The sequence below is a fragment of the Oncorhynchus mykiss genome, unplaced genomic scaffold (genome assembly GCF_013265735.2).
Source record: "Oncorhynchus mykiss isolate Arlee unplaced genomic scaffold, USDA_OmykA_1.1 un_scaffold_319, whole genome shotgun sequence".
Classification (NCBI taxonomy): Eukaryota; Metazoa; Chordata; class Actinopteri; order Salmoniformes; family Salmonidae; genus Oncorhynchus; species Oncorhynchus mykiss.
In genome coordinates, this window is record NW_023493768.1 from 72501 (window position 1) to 89295 (window position 16795).

Consider the following 16795-nt stretch of genomic DNA (forward strand, 5'->3'; position numbering starts at 1 on the left):
TCCATCGTAATATCTTAAACTGTATATAAAGCACCTAAGGACGGGCCTGACCGAGAGAGGGCCGTAGTAGGGTACTCCCCTAGCGGGCTATATCAATAGAATGACCGGTAAAATGATTTAAAACAGTTTTATAATTTTTGGGTTACCAGATGCACACGGGTCTTTTGGAAAACAATCACAATCTGCATCCATCGTAATATATGAAACTGTATATAAAGCACTGAAGGACGGCCCCGACCGAGACAGGGCCTTAGTGGGGTGCTCCCATAGCGGGCTATATCAATAGAATGACCGGTAAAAGTATTTAAAACCGTTTTATAATTTTTGGGTTACCAGATGCACGTTTTCAATCACCAGTTGCACGGAGGATTAATAGCAATCTGCATCCATCGTGATTTCTTAAAGTGTGTAAAAAGCACCCAAGGACGGCCCTGACAGAGAGAGGGCCGTAGTGGGGCACTCCCCTAGCGGGCTATATCAATAGAATGACGGGTAAAAGTATTTAAAACCCTTTTATAATTTTTGGGTTACCAGATGCACGTTTTCAATCACCAGGTGCACGGAGGAAAATGAGCATTTGCATCCATAGTCATGTTTTAAACCGTCCATAAAGCACTCTTGGCCGGCCCCGGCAGAGAGAGAAAGAGATGGTGAAAAAAAAAAAAAATCATCATCAGACCTTCCATAAATAATTCGGGCCGGCCCCCATTGCTAAAGGTCCGTAGTAGGGTGCGCCATAAGCGGACATGAATAGATGGAACACCGCTAACCGCATAGAGAACCGTGTTTTGGGTGACCAGGTGCACGTTTTCAATCACCAGTTGCACATTTTCAATCACCAGTTGCACGGAGGATTAATAGCAATCTGCATCCATCGCGATTTCTTAAAGTGTCTATAAAGCACTCAGGACGGGCCCGACCGAGACAGGGCCTTAGTGGGGTGCTCCCATAGCGGGCAACAATGAGAGGGGTGCCTTTAAATTCATTTTGAACCATATTTGAAATTTTGGGTTACCAGATGCACGTTTTCAATCACCAGTTGCACGGAGGATTAATAGCAATCTGCATCCATCGTGATTTCTTAAAGTGTGTAAAAAGCACCCAAGGACGGCCCTGACAGAGAGAGGGCCGTAGTGGGGCACTCCCCTAGCGGGCTATATCAATAGAATGACGGGTAAAAGTATTTAAAACCCTTTTATAATTTTTGGGTTACCAGATGCACGTTTTCAATCACCAGGTGCACGGAGGAAAATGAGCATTTGCATCCATAGTCATGTTTTAAACCGTCCATAAAGCACTCTTGGCCGGCCCCGGCAGAGAGAGAAAGAGATGGTGAAAAAAAAAAAAAAATCATCATCAGACCTTCCATAAATAATTCGGGCCGGCCCCCATTGCTAAAGGTCCGTAGTAGGGTGCGCCATAAGCGGACATGAATAGATGGAACACCGCTAACCGCATAGAGAACCGTGTTTTGGGTGACCAGGTGCACGTTTTCAATCACCAGTTGCACATTTTCAATCACCAGTTGCACGGAGGATTAATAGCAATCTGCATCCATCGCGATTTCTTAAAGTGTCTATAAAGCACTCAGGACGGGCCCGACCGAGACAGGGCCTTAGTGGGGTGCTCCCATAGCGGGCAACAATGAGAGGGGTGCCTTTAAATTCATTTTGAACCATATTTGAAATTTTGGGTTACCAGATGCACGTTTTCAATCACCAGTTGCACGGAGGATTAATAGCAATCTGCATCCATCGTGATTTCTTAAAGTGTGTAAAAAGCACCCAAGGACGGCCCTGACAGAGAGAGGGCCGTAGTGGGGCACTCCCCTAGCGGGCTATATCAATAGAATGACGGGTAAAAGTATTTAAAACCCTTTTATAATTTTTGGGTTACCAGATGCACGTTTTCAATCACCAGGTGCACGGAGGAAAATGAGCATTTGCATCCATAGTCATGTTTTAAACCGTCCATAAAGCACTCTTGGCCGGCCCCGGCAGAGAGAGAAAGAGATGGTGAAAAAAAAAAAAAATCATCATCAGACCTTCCATAAATAATTCGGGCCGGCCCCCATTGCTAAAGGTCCGTAGTAGGGTGCGCCATAAGCGGACATGAATAGATGGAACACCGCTAACCGCATAGAGAACCGTGTTTTGGGTGACCAGGTGCACGTTTTCAATCACCAGTTGCACATTTTCAATCACCAGTTGCACGGAGGATTAATAGCAATCTGCATCCATCGCGATTTCTTAAAGTGTCTATAAAGCACTCAGGACGGGCCCGACCGAGACAGGGCCTTAGTGGGGTGCTCCCATAGCGGGCAACAATGAGAGGGGTGCCTTTAAATTCATTTTGAACCATATTTGAAATTTTGGGTTACCAGATGCACGTTTTCAATCACCAGTTGCACGGAGGATTAATAGCAATCTGCATCCATCGTGATTTCTTAAAGTGTGTAAAAAGCACCCAAGGACGGCCCTGACAGAGAGAGGGCCGTAGTGGGGCACTCCCCTAGCGGGCTATATCAATAGAATGACGGGTAAAAGTATTTAAAACCCTTTTATAATTTTTGGGTTACCAGATGCACGTTTTCAATCACCAGGTGCACGGAGGAAAATGAGCATTTGCATCCATAGTCATGTTTTAAACCGTCCATAAAGCACTCTTGGCCGGCCCCGGCAGAGAGAGAAAGAGATGGTGAAAAAAAAAAAAAATCATCATCAGACCTTCCATAAATAATTCGGGCCGGCCCCCATTGCTAAAGGTCCGTAGTAGGGTGCGCCATAAGCGGACATGAATAGATGGAACACCGCTAACCGCATAGAGAACCGTGTTTTGGGTGACCAGGTGCACGTTTTCAATCACCAGTTGCACATTTTCAATCACCAGTTGCACGGAGGATTAATAGCAATCTGCATCCATCGCGATTTCTTAAAGTGTCTATAAAGCACTCAGGACGGGCCCGACCGAGACAGGGCCTTAGTGGGGTGCTCCCATAGCGGGCAACAATGAGAGGGGTGCCTTTAAATTCATTTTGAACCATATTTGAAATTTTGGGTTACCAGATGCACGTTTTCAATCACCAGTTGCACGGAGGATTAATAGCAATCTGCATCCATCGTGATTTCTTAAAGTGTGTAAAAAGCACCCAAGGACGGCCCTGACAGAGAGAGGGCCGTAGTGGGGCACTCCCCTAGCGGGCTATATCAATAGAATGACGGGTAAAAGTATTTAAAACCCTTTTATAATTTTTGGGTTACCAGATGCACGTTTTCAATCACCAGGTGCACGGAGGAAAATGAGCATTTGCATCCATAGTCATGTTTTAAACCGTCCATAAAGCACTCTTGGCCGGCCCCGGCAGAGAGAGAAAGAGATGGTGAAAAAAAAAAAAATCATCATCAGACCTTCCATAAATAATTCGGGCCGGCCCCCATTGCTAAAGGTCCGTAGTAGGGTGCGCCATAAGCGGACATGAATAGATGGAACACCGCTAACCGCATAGAGAACCGTGTTTTGGGTGACCAGGTGCACGTTTTCAATCACCAGTTGCACATTTTCAATCACCAGTTGCACGGAGGATTAATAGCAATCTGCATCCATCGCGATTTCTTAAAGTGTCTATAAAGCACTCAGGACGGGCCCGACCGAGACAGGGCCTTAGTGGGGTGCTCCCATAGCGGGCAACAATGAGAGGGGTGCCTTTAAATTCATTTTGAACCATATTTGAAATTTTGGGTTACCAGATGCACGTTTTCAATCACCAGTTGCACGGAGGATTAATAGCAATCTGCATCCATCGTGATTTCTTAAAGTGTGTAAAAAGCACCCAAGGACGGCCCTGACAGAGAGAGGGCCGTAGTGGGGCACTCCCCTAGCGGGCTATATCAATAGAATGACGGGTAAAAGTATTTAAAACCCTTTTATAATTTTTGGGTTACCAGATGCACGTTTTCAATCACCAGGTGCACGGAGGAAAATGAGCATTTGCATCCATAGTCATGTTTTAAACCGTCCATAAAGCACTCTTGGCCGGCCCCGGCAGAGAGAGAAAGAGATGGTGAAAAAAAAAAAAATCATCATCAGACCTTCCATAAATAATTCGGGCCGGCCCCCATTGCTAAAGGTCCGTAGTAGGGTGCGCCATAAGCGGACATGAATAGATGGAACACCGCTAACCGCATAGAGAACCGTGTTTTGGGTGACCAGGTGCACGTTTTCAATCACCAGTTGCACATTTTCAATCACCAGTTGCACGGAGGATTAATAGCAATCTGCATCCATCGCGATTTCTTAAAGTGTCTATAAAGCACTCAGGACGGGCCCGACCGAGACAGGGCCTTAGTGGGGTGCTCCCATAGCGGGCAACAATGAGAGGGGTGCCTTTAAATTCATTTTGAACCATATTTGAAATTTTGGGTTACCAGATGCACGTTTTCAATCACCAGTTGCACGGAGGATTAATAGCAATCTGCATCCATCGTGATTTCTTAAAGTGTGTAAAAAGCACCCAAGGACGGCCCTGACAGAGAGAGGGCCGTAGTGGGGCACTCCCCTAGCGGGCTATATCAATAGAATGACGGGTAAAAGTATTTAAAACCCTTTTATAATTTTTGGGTTACCAGATGCACGTTTTCAATCACCAGGTGCACGGAGGAAAATGAGCATTTGCATCCATAGTCATGTTTTAAACCGTCCATAAAGCACTCTTGGCCGGCCCCGGCAGAGAGAGAAAGAGATGGTGAAAAAAAAAAAAAATCATCATCAGACCTTCCATAAATAATTCGGGCCGGCCCCCATTGCTAAAGGTCCGTAGTAGGGTGCGCCATAAGCGGACATGAATAGATGGAACACCGCTAACCGCATAGAGAACCGTGTTTTGGGTGACCAGGTGCACGTTTTCAATCACCAGTTGCACATTTTCAATCACCAGTTGCACGGAGGATTAATAGCAATCTGCATCCATCGCGATTTCTTAAAGTGTCTATAAAGCACTCAGGACGGGCCCGACCGAGACAGGGCCTTAGTGGGGTGCTCCCATAGCGGGCAACAATGAGAGGGGTGCCTTTAAATTCATTTTGAACCATATTTGAAATTTTGGGTTACCAGATGCACGTTTTCAATCACCAGTTGCACGGAGGATTAATAGCAATCTGCATCCATCGTGATTTCTTAAAGTGTGTAAAAAGCACCCAAGGACGGCCCTGACAGAGAGAGGGCCGTAGTGGGGCACTCCCCTAGCGGGCTATATCAATAGAATGACGGGTAAAAGTATTTAAAACCCTTTTATAATTTTTGGGTTACCAGATGCACGTTTTCAATCACCAGGTGCACGGAGGAAAATGAGCATTTGCATCCATAGTCATGTTTTAAACCGTCCATAAAGCACTCTTGGCCGGCCCCGGCAGAGAGAGAAAGAGATGGTGAAAAAAAAAAAAAATCATCATCAGACCTTCCATAAATAATTCGGGCCGGCCCCCATTGCTAAAGGTCCGTAGTAGGGTGCGCCATAAGCGGACATGAATAGATGGAACACCGCTAACCGCATAGAGAACCGTGTTTTGGGTGACCAGGTGCACGTTTTCAATCACCAGTTGCACATTTTCAATCACCAGTTGCACGGAGGATTAATAGCAATCTGCATCCATCGCGATTTCTTAAAGTGTCTATAAAGCACTCAGGACGGGCCCGACCGAGACAGGGCCTTAGTGGGGTGCTCCCATAGCGGGCAACAATGAGAGGGGTGCCTTTAAATTCATTTTGAACCATATTTGAAATTTTGGGTTACCAGATGCACGTTTTCAATCACCAGTTGCACGGAGGATTAATAGCAATCTGCATCCATCGTGATTTCTTAAAGTGTGTAAAAAGCACCCAAGGACGGCCCTGACAGAGAGAGGGCCGTAGTGGGGCACTCCCCTAGCGGGCTATATCAATAGAATGACGGGTAAAAGTATTTAAAACCCTTTTATAATTTTTGGGTTACCAGATGCACGTTTTCAATCACCAGGTGCACGGAGGAAAATGAGCATTTGCATCCATAGTCATGTTTTAAACCGTCCATAAAGCACTCTTGGCCGGCCCCGGCAGAGAGAGAAAGAGATGGTGAAAAAAAAAAAAAATCATCATCAGACCTTCCATAAATAATTCGGGCCGGCCCCCATTGCTAAAGGTCCGTAGTAGGGTGCGCCATAAGCGGACATGAATAGATGGAACACCGCTAACCGCATAGAGAACCGTGTTTTGGGTGACCAGGTGCACGTTTTCAATCACCAGTTGCACATTTTCAATCACCAGTTGCACGGAGGATTAATAGCAATCTGCATCCATCGCGATTTCTTAAAGTGTCTATAAAGCACTCAGGACGGGCCCGACCGAGACAGGGCCTTAGTGGGGTGCTCCCATAGCGGGCAACAATGAGAGGGGTGCCTTTAAATTCATTTTGAACCATATTTGAAATTTTGGGTTACCAGATGCACGTTTTCAATCACCAGTTGCACGGAGGATTAATAGCAATCTGCATCCATCGTGATTTCTTAAAGTGTGTAAAAAGCACCCAAGGACGGCCCTGACAGAGAGAGGGCCGTAGTGGGGCACTCCCCTAGCGGGCTATATCAATAGAATGACGGGTAAAAGTATTTAAAACCCTTTTATAATTTTTGGGTTACCAGATGCACGTTTTCAATCACCAGGTGCACGGAGGAAAATGAGCATTTGCATCCATAGTCATGTTTTAAACCGTCCATAAAGCACTCTTGGCCGGCCCCGGCAGAGAGAGAAAGAGATGGTGAAAAAAAAAAAAAATCATCATCAGACCTTCCATAAATAATTCGGGCCGGCCCCCATTGCTAAAGGTCCGTAGTAGGGTGCGCCATAAGCGGACATGAATAGATGGAACACCGCTAACCGCATAGAGAACCGTGTTTTGGGTGACCAGGTGCACGTTTTCAATCACCAGTTGCACATTTTCAATCACCAGTTGCACGGAGGATTAATAGCAATCTGCATCCATCGCGATTTCTTAAAGTGTCTATAAAGCACTCAGGACGGGCCCGACCGAGACAGGGCCTTAGTGGGGTGCTCCCATAGCGGGCAACAATGAGAGGGGTGCCTTTAAATTCATTTTGAACCATATTTGAAATTTTGGGTTACCAGATGCACGTTTTCAATCACCAGTTGCACGGAGGATTAATAGCAATCTGCATCCATCGTGATTTCTTAAAGTGTGTAAAAAGCACCCAAGGACGGCCCTGACAGAGAGAGGGCCGTAGTGGGGCACTCCCCTAGCGGGCTATATCAATAGAATGACGGGTAAAAGTATTTAAAACCCTTTTATAATTTTTGGGTTACCAGATGCACGTTTTCAATCACCAGGTGCACGGAGGAAAATGAGCATTTGCATCCATAGTCATGTTTTAAACCGTCCATAAAGCACTCTTGGCCGGCCCCGGCAGAGAGAGAAAGAGATGGTGAAAAAAAAAAAAAATCATCATCAGACCTTCCATAAATAATTCGGGCCGGCCCCCATTGCTAAAGGTCCGTAGTAGGGTGCGCCATAAGCGGACATGAATAGATGGAACACCGCTAACCGCATAGAGAACCGTGTTTTGGGTGACCAGGTGCACGTTTTCAATCACCAGTTGCACATTTTCAATCACCAGTTGCACGGAGGATTAATAGCAATCTGCATCCATCGCGATTTCTTAAAGTGTCTATAAAGCACTCAGGACGGGCCCGACCGAGACAGGGCCTTAGTGGGGTGCTCCCATAGCGGGCAACAATGAGAGGGGTGCCTTTAAATTCATTTTGAACCATATTTGAAATTTTGGGTTACCAGATGCACGTTTTCAATCACCAGTTGCACGGAGGATTAATAGCAATCTGCATCCATCGTGATTTCTTAAAGTGTGTAAAAAGCACCCAAGGACGGCCCTGACAGAGAGAGGGCCGTAGTGGGGCACTCCCCTAGCGGGCTATATCAATAGAATGACGGGTAAAAGTATTTAAAACCCTTTTATAATTTTTGGGTTACCAGATGCACGTTTTCAATCACCAGGTGCACGGAGGAAAATGAGCATTTGCATCCATAGTCATGTTTTAAACCGTCCATAAAGCACTCTTGGCCGGCCCCGGCAGAGAGAGAAAGAGATGGTGAAAAAAAAAAAAAATCATCATCAGACCTTCCATAAATAATTCGGGCCGGCCCCCATTGCTAAAGGTCCGTAGTAGGGTGCGCCATAAGCGGACATGAATAGATGGAACACCGCTAACCGCATAGAGAACCGTGTTTTGGGTGACCAGGTGCACGTTTTCAATCACCAGTTGCACATTTTCAATCACCAGTTGCACGGAGGATTAATAGCAATCTGCATCCATCGCGATTTCTTAAAGTGTCTATAAAGCACTCAGGACGGGCCCGACCGAGACAGGGCCTTAGTGGGGTGCTCCCATAGCGGGCAACAATGAGAGGGGTGCCTTTAAATTCATTTTGAACCATATTTGAAATTTTGGGTTACCAGATGCACGTTTTCAATCACCAGTTGCACGGAGGATTAATAGCAATCTGCATCCATCGTGATTTCTTAAAGTGTGTAAAAAGCACCCAAGGACGGCCCTGACAGAGAGAGGGCCGTAGTGGGGCACTCCCCTAGCGGGCTATATCAATAGAATGACGGGTAAAAGTATTTAAAACCCTTTTATAATTTTTGGGTTACCAGATGCACGTTTTCAATCACCAGGTGCACGGAGGAAAATGAGCATTTGCATCCATAGTCATGTTTTAAACCGTCCATAAAGCACTCTTGGCCGGCCCCGGCAGAGAGAGAAAGAGATGGTGAAAAAAAAAAAAAATCATCATCAGACCTTCCATAAATAATTCGGGCCGGCCCCCATTGCTAAAGGTCCGTAGTAGGGTGCGCCATAAGCGGACATGAATAGATGGAACACCGCTAACCGCATAGAGAACCGTGTTTTGGGTGACCAGGTGCACGTTTTCAATCACCAGTTGCACATTTTCAATCACCAGTTGCACGGAGGATTAATAGCAATCTGCATCCATCGCGATTTCTTAAAGTGTCTATAAAGCACTCAGGACGGGCCCGACCGAGACAGGGCCTTAGTGGGGTGCTCCCATAGCGGGCAACAATGAGAGGGGTGCCTTTAAATTCATTTTGAACCATATTTGAAATTTTGGGTTACCAGATGCACGTTTTCAATCACCAGTTGCACGGAGGATTAATAGCAATCTGCATCCATCGTGATTTCTTAAAGTGTGTAAAAAGCACCCAAGGACGGCCCTGACAGAGAGAGGGCCGTAGTGGGGCACTCCCCTAGCGGGCTATATCAATAGAATGACGGGTAAAAGTATTTAAAACCCTTTTATAATTTTTGGGTTACCAGATGCACGTTTTCAATCACCAGGTGCACGGAGGAAAATGAGCATTTGCATCCATAGTCATGTTTTAAACCGTCCATAAAGCACTCTTGGCCGGCCCCGGCAGAGAGAGAAAGAGATGGTGAAAAAAAAAAAAAATCATCATCAGACCTTCCATAAATAATTCGGGCCGGCCCCCATTGCTAAAGGTCCGTAGTAGGGTGCGCCATAAGCGGACATGAATAGATGGAACACCGCTAACCGCATAGAGAACCGTGTTTTGGGTGACCAGGTGCACGTTTTCAATCACCAGTTGCACATTTTCAATCACCAGTTGCACGGAGGATTAATAGCAATCTGCATCCATCGCGATTTCTTAAAGTGTCTATAAAGCACTCAGGACGGGCCCGACCGAGACAGGGCCTTAGTGGGGTGCTCCCATAGCGGGCAACAATGAGAGGGGTGCCTTTAAATTCATTTTGAACCATATTTGAAATTTTGGGTTACCAGATGCACGTTTTCAATCACCAGTTGCACGGAGGATTAATAGCAATCTGCATCCATCGTGATTTCTTAAAGTGTGTAAAAAGCACCCAAGGACGGCCCTGACAGAGAGAGGGCCGTAGTGGGGCACTCCCCTAGCGGGCTATATCAATAGAATGACGGGTAAAAGTATTTAAAACCCTTTTATAATTTTTGGGTTACCAGATGCACGTTTTCAATCACCAGGTGCACGGAGGAAAATGAGCATTTGCATCCATAGTCATGTTTTAAACCGTCCATAAAGCACTCTTGGCCGGCCCCGGCAGAGAGAGAAAGAGATGGTGAAAAAAAAAAAAAATCATCATCAGACCTTCCATAAATAATTCGGGCCGGCCCCCATTGCTAAAGGTCCGTAGTAGGGTGCGCCATAAGCGGACATGAATAGATGGAACACCGCTAACCGCATAGAGAACCGTGTTTTGGGTGACCAGGTGCACGTTTTCAATCACCAGTTGCACATTTTCAATCACCAGTTGCACGGAGGATTAATAGCAATCTGCATCCATCGCGATTTCTTAAAGTGTCTATAAAGCACTCAGGACGGGCCCGACCGAGACAGGGCCTTAGTGGGGTGCTCCCATAGCGGGCAACAATGAGAGGGGTGCCTTTAAATTCATTTTGAACCATATTTGAAATTTTGGGTTACCAGATGCACGTTTTCAATCACCAGTTGCACGGAGGATTAATAGCAATCTGCATCCATCGTGATTTCTTAAAGTGTGTAAAAAGCACCCAAGGACGGCCCTGACAGAGAGAGGGCCGTAGTGGGGCACTCCCCTAGCGGGCTATATCAATAGAATGACGGGTAAAAGTATTTAAAACCCTTTTATAATTTTTGGGTTACCAGATGCACGTTTTCAATCACCAGGTGCACGGAGGAAAATGAGCATTTGCATCCATAGTCATGTTTTAAACCGTCCATAAAGCACTCTTGGCCGGCCCCGGCAGAGAGAGAAAGAGATGGTGAAAAAAAAAAAAAATCATCATCAGACCTTCCATAAATAATTCGGGCCGGCCCCCATTGCTAAAGGTCCGTAGTAGGGTGCGCCATAAGCGGACATGAATAGATGGAACACCGCTAACCGCATAGAGAACCGTGTTTTGGGTGACCAGGTGCACGTTTTCAATCACCAGTTGCACATTTTCAATCACCAGTTGCACGGAGGATTAATAGCAATCTGCATCCATCGCGATTTCTTAAAGTGTCTATAAAGCACTCAGGACGGGCCCGACCGAGACAGGGCCTTAGTGGGGTGCTCCCATAGCGGGCAACAATGAGAGGGGTGCCTTTAAATTCATTTTGAACCATATTTGAAATTTTGGGTTACCAGATGCACGTTTTCAATCACCAGTTGCACGGAGGATTAATAGCAATCTGCATCCATCGTGATTTCTTAAAGTGTGTAAAAAGCACCCAAGGACGGCCCTGACAGAGAGAGGGCCGTAGTGGGGCACTCCCCTAGCGGGCTATATCAATAGAATGACGGGTAAAAGTATTTAAAACCCTTTTATAATTTTTGGGTTACCAGATGCACGTTTTCAATCACCAGGTGCACGGAGGAAAATGAGCATTTGCATCCATAGTCATGTTTTAAACCGTCCATAAAGCACTCTTGGCCGGCCCCGGCAGAGAGAGAAAGAGATGGTGAAAAAAAAAAAAAATCATCATCAGACCTTCCATAAATAATTCGGGCCGGCCCCCATTGCTAAAGGTCCGTAGTAGGGTGCGCCATAAGCGGACATGAATAGATGGAACACCGCTAACCGCATAGAGAACCGTGTTTTGGGTGACCAGGTGCACGTTTTCAATCACCAGTTGCACATTTTCAATCACCAGTTGCACGGAGGATTAATAGCAATCTGCATCCATCGCGATTTCTTAAAGTGTCTATAAAGCACTCAGGACGGGCCCGACCGAGACAGGGCCTTAGTGGGGTGCTCCCATAGCGGGCAACAATGAGAGGGGTGCCTTTAAATTCATTTTGAACCATATTTGAAATTTTGGGTTACCAGATGCACGTTTTCAATCACCAGTTGCACGGAGGATTAATAGCAATCTGCATCCATCGTGATTTCTTAAAGTGTGTAAAAAGCACCCAAGGACGGCCCTGACAGAGAGAGGGCCGTAGTGGGGCACTCCCCTAGCGGGCTATATCAATAGAATGACGGGTAAAAGTATTTAAAACCCTTTTATAATTTTTGGGTTACCAGATGCACGTTTTCAATCACCAGGTGCACGGAGGAAAATGAGCATTTGCATCCATAGTCATGTTTTAAACCGTCCATAAAGCACTCTTGGCCGGCCCCGGCAGAGAGAGAAAGAGATGGTGAAAAAAAAAAAAAATCATCATCAGACCTTCCATAAATAATTCGGGCCGGCCCCCATTGCTAAAGGTCCGTAGTAGGGTGCGCCATAAGCGGACATGAATAGATGGAACACCGCTAACCGCATAGAGAACCGTGTTTTGGGTGACCAGGTGCACGTTTTCAATCACCAGTTGCACATTTTCAATCACCAGTTGCACGGAGGATTAATAGCAATCTGCATCCATCGCGATTTCTTAAAGTGTCTATAAAGCACTCAGGACGGGCCCGACCGAGACAGGGCCTTAGTGGGGTGCTCCCATAGCGGGCAACAATGAGAGGGGTGCCTTTAAATTCATTTTGAACCATATTTGAAATTTTGGGTTACCAGATGCACGTTTTCAATCACCAGTTGCACGGAGGATTAATAGCAATCTGCATCCATCGTGATTTCTTAAAGTGTGTAAAAAGCACCCAAGGACGGCCCTGACAGAGAGAGGGCCGTAGTGGGGCACTCCCCTAGCGGGCTATATCAATAGAATGACGGGTAAAAGTATTTAAAACCCTTTTATAATTTTTGGGTTACCAGATGCACGTTTTCAATCACCAGGTGCACGGAGGAAAATGAGCATTTGCATCCATAGTCATGTTTTAAACCGTCCATAAAGCACTCTTGGCCGGCCCCGGCAGAGAGAGAAAGAGATGGTGAAAAAAAAAAAAAATCATCATCAGACCTTCCATAAATAATTCGGGCCGGCCCCCATTGCTAAAGGTCCGTAGTAGGGTGCGCCATAAGCGGACATGAATAGATGGAACACCGCTAACCGCATAGAGAACCGTGTTTTGGGTGACCAGGTGCACGTTTTCAATCACCAGTTGCACATTTTCAATCACCAGTTGCACGGAGGATTAATAGCAATCTGCATCCATCGCGATTTCTTAAAGTGTCTATAAAGCACTCAGGACGGGCCCGACCGAGACAGGGCCTTAGTGGGGTGCTCCCATAGCGGGCAACAATGAGAGGGGTGCCTTTAAATTCATTTTGAACCATATTTGAAATTTTGGGTTACCAGATGCACGTTTTCAATCACCAGTTGCACGGAGGATTAATAGCAATCTGCATCCATCGTGATTTCTTAAAGTGTGTAAAAAGCACCCAAGGACGGCCCTGACAGAGAGAGGGCCGTAGTGGGGCACTCCCCTAGCGGGCTATATCAATAGAATGACGGGTAAAAGTATTTAAAACCCTTTTATAATTTTTGGGTTACCAGATGCACGTTTTCAATCACCAGGTGCACGGAGGAAAATGAGCATTTGCATCCATAGTCATGTTTTAAACCGTCCATAAAGCACTCTTGGCCGGCCCCGGCAGAGAGAGAAAGAGATGGTGAAAAAAAAAAAAAATCATCATCAGACCTTCCATAAATAATTCGGGCCGGCCCCCATTGCTAAAGGTCCGTAGTAGGGTGCGCCATAAGCGGACATGAATAGATGGAACACCGCTAACCGCATAGAGAACCGTGTTTTGGGTGACCAGGTGCACGTTTTCAATCACCAGTTGCACATTTTCAATCACCAGTTGCACGGAGGATTAATAGCAATCTGCATCCATCGCGATTTCTTAAAGTGTCTATAAAGCACTCAGGACGGGCCCGACCGAGACAGGGCCTTAGTGGGGTGCTCCCATAGCGGGCAACAATGAGAGGGGTGCCTTTAAATTCATTTTGAACCATATTTGAAATTTTGGGTTACCAGATGCACGTTTTCAATCACCAGTTGCACGGAGGATTAATAGCAATCTGCATCCATCGTGATTTCTTAAAGTGTGTAAAAAGCACCCAAGGACGGCCCTGACAGAGAGAGGGCCGTAGTGGGGCACTCCCCTAGCGGGCTATATCAATAGAATGACGGGTAAAAGTATTTAAAACCCTTTTATAATTTTTGGGTTACCAGATGCACGTTTTCAATCACCAGGTGCACGGAGGAAAATGAGCATTTGCATCCATAGTCATGTTTTAAACCGTCCATAAAGCACTCTTGGCCGGCCCCGGCAGAGAGAGAAAGAGATGGTGAAAAAAAAAAAAAATCATCATCAGACCTTCCATAAATAATTCGGGCCGGCCCCCATTGCTAAAGGTCCGTAGTAGGGTGCGCCATAAGCGGACATGAATAGATGGAACACCGCTAACCGCATAGAGAACCGTGTTTTGGGTGACCAGGTGCACGTTTTCAATCACCAGTTGCACATTTTCAATCACCAGTTGCACGGAGGATTAATAGCAATCTGCATCCATCGCGATTTCTTAAAGTGTCTATAAAGCACTCAGGACGGGCCCGACCGAGACAGGGCCTTAGTGGGGTGCTCCCATAGCGGGCAACAATGAGAGGGGTGCCTTTAAATTCATTTTGAACCATATTTGAAATTTTGGGTTACCAGATGCACGTTTTCAATCACCAGTTGCACGGAGGATTAATAGCAATCTGCATCCATCGTGATTTCTTAAAGTGTGTAAAAAGCACCCAAGGACGGCCCTGACAGAGAGAGGGCCGTAGTGGGGCACTCCCCTAGCGGGCTATATCAATAGAATGACGGGTAAAAGTATTTAAAACCCTTTTATAATTTTTGGGTTACCAGATGCACGTTTTCAATCACCAGGTGCACGGAGGAAAATGAGCATTTGCATCCATAGTCATGTTTTAAACCGTCCATAAAGCACTCTTGGCCGGCCCCGGCAGAGAGAGAAAGAGATGGTGAAAAAAAAAAAAAATCATCATCAGACCTTCCATAAATAATTCGGGCCGGCCCCCATTGCTAAAGGTCCGTAGTAGGGTGCGCCATAAGCGGACATGAATAGATGGAACACCGCTAACCGCATAGAGAACCGTGTTTTGGGTGACCAGGTGCACGTTTTCAATCACCAGTTGCACATTTTCAATCACCAGTTGCACGGAGGATTAATAGCAATCTGCATCCATCGCGATTTCTTAAAGTGTCTATAAAGCACTCAGGACGGGCCCGACCGAGACAGGGCCTTAGTGGGGTGCTCCCATAGCGGGCAACAATGAGAGGGGTGCCTTTAAATTCATTTTGAACCATATTTGAAATTTTGGGTTACCAGATGCACGTTTTCAATCACCAGTTGCACGGAGGATTAATAGCAATCTGCATCCATCGTGATTTCTTAAAGTGTGTAAAAAGCACCCAAGGACGGCCCTGACAGAGAGAGGGCCGTAGTGGGGCACTCCCCTAGCGGGCTATATCAATAGAATGACGGGTAAAAGTATTTAAAACCCTTTTATAATTTTTGGGTTACCAGATGCACGTTTTCAATCACCAGGTGCACGGAGGAAAATGAGCATTTGCATCCATAGTCATGTTTTAAACCGTCCATAAAGCACTCTTGGCCGGCCCCGGCAGAGAGAGAAAGAGATGGTGAAAAAAAAAAAAAATCATCATCAGACCTTCCATAAATAATTCGGGCCGGCCCCCATTGCTAAAGGTCCGTAGTAGGGTGCGCCATAAGCGGACATGAATAGATGGAACACCGCTAACCGCATAGAGAACCGTGTTTTGGGTGACCAGGTGCACGTTTTCAATCACCAGTTGCACATTTTCAATCACCAGTTGCACGGAGGATTAATAGCAATCTGCATCCATCGCGATTTCTTAAAGTGTCTATAAAGCACTCAGGACGGGCCCGACCGAGACAGGGCCTTAGTGGGGTGCTCCCATAGCGGGCAACAATGAGAGGGGTGCCTTTAAATTCATTTTGAACCATATTTGAAATTTTGGGTTACCAGATGCACGTTTTCAATCACCAGTTGCACGGAGGATTAATAGCAATCTGCATCCATCGTGATTTCTTAAAGTGTGTAAAAAGCACCCAAGGACGGCCCTGACAGAGAGAGGGCCGTAGTGGGGCACTCCCCTAGCGGGCTATATCAATAGAATGACGGGTAAAAGTATTTAAAACCCTTTTATAATTTTTGGGTTACCAGATGCACGTTTTCAATCACCAGGTGCACGGAGGAAAATGAGCATTTGCATCCATAGTCATGTTTTAAACCGTCCATAAAGCACTCTTGGCCGGCCCCGGCAGAGAGAGAAAGAGATGGTGAAAAAAAAAAAAAATCATCATCAGACCTTCCATAAATAATTCGGGCCGGCCCCCATTGCTAAAGGTCCGTAGTAGGGTGCGCCATAAGCGGACATGAATAGATGGAACACCGCTAACCGCATAGAGAACCGTGTTTTGGGTGACCAGGTGCACGTTTTCAATCACCAGTTGCACATTTTCAATCACCAGTTGCACGGAGGATTAATAGCAATCTGCATCCATCGCGATTTCTTAAAGTGTCTATAAAGCACTCAGGACGGGCCCGACCGAGACAGGGCCTTAGTGGGGTGCTCCCATAGCGGGCAACAATGAGAGGGGTGCCTTTAAATTCATTTTGAACCATATTTGAAATTTTGGGTTACCAGATGCACGTTTTCAATCACCAGTTGCACGGAGGATTAATAGCAATCTGCATCCATCGTGATTTCTTAAAGTGTGTAAAAAGCACCCAAGGACG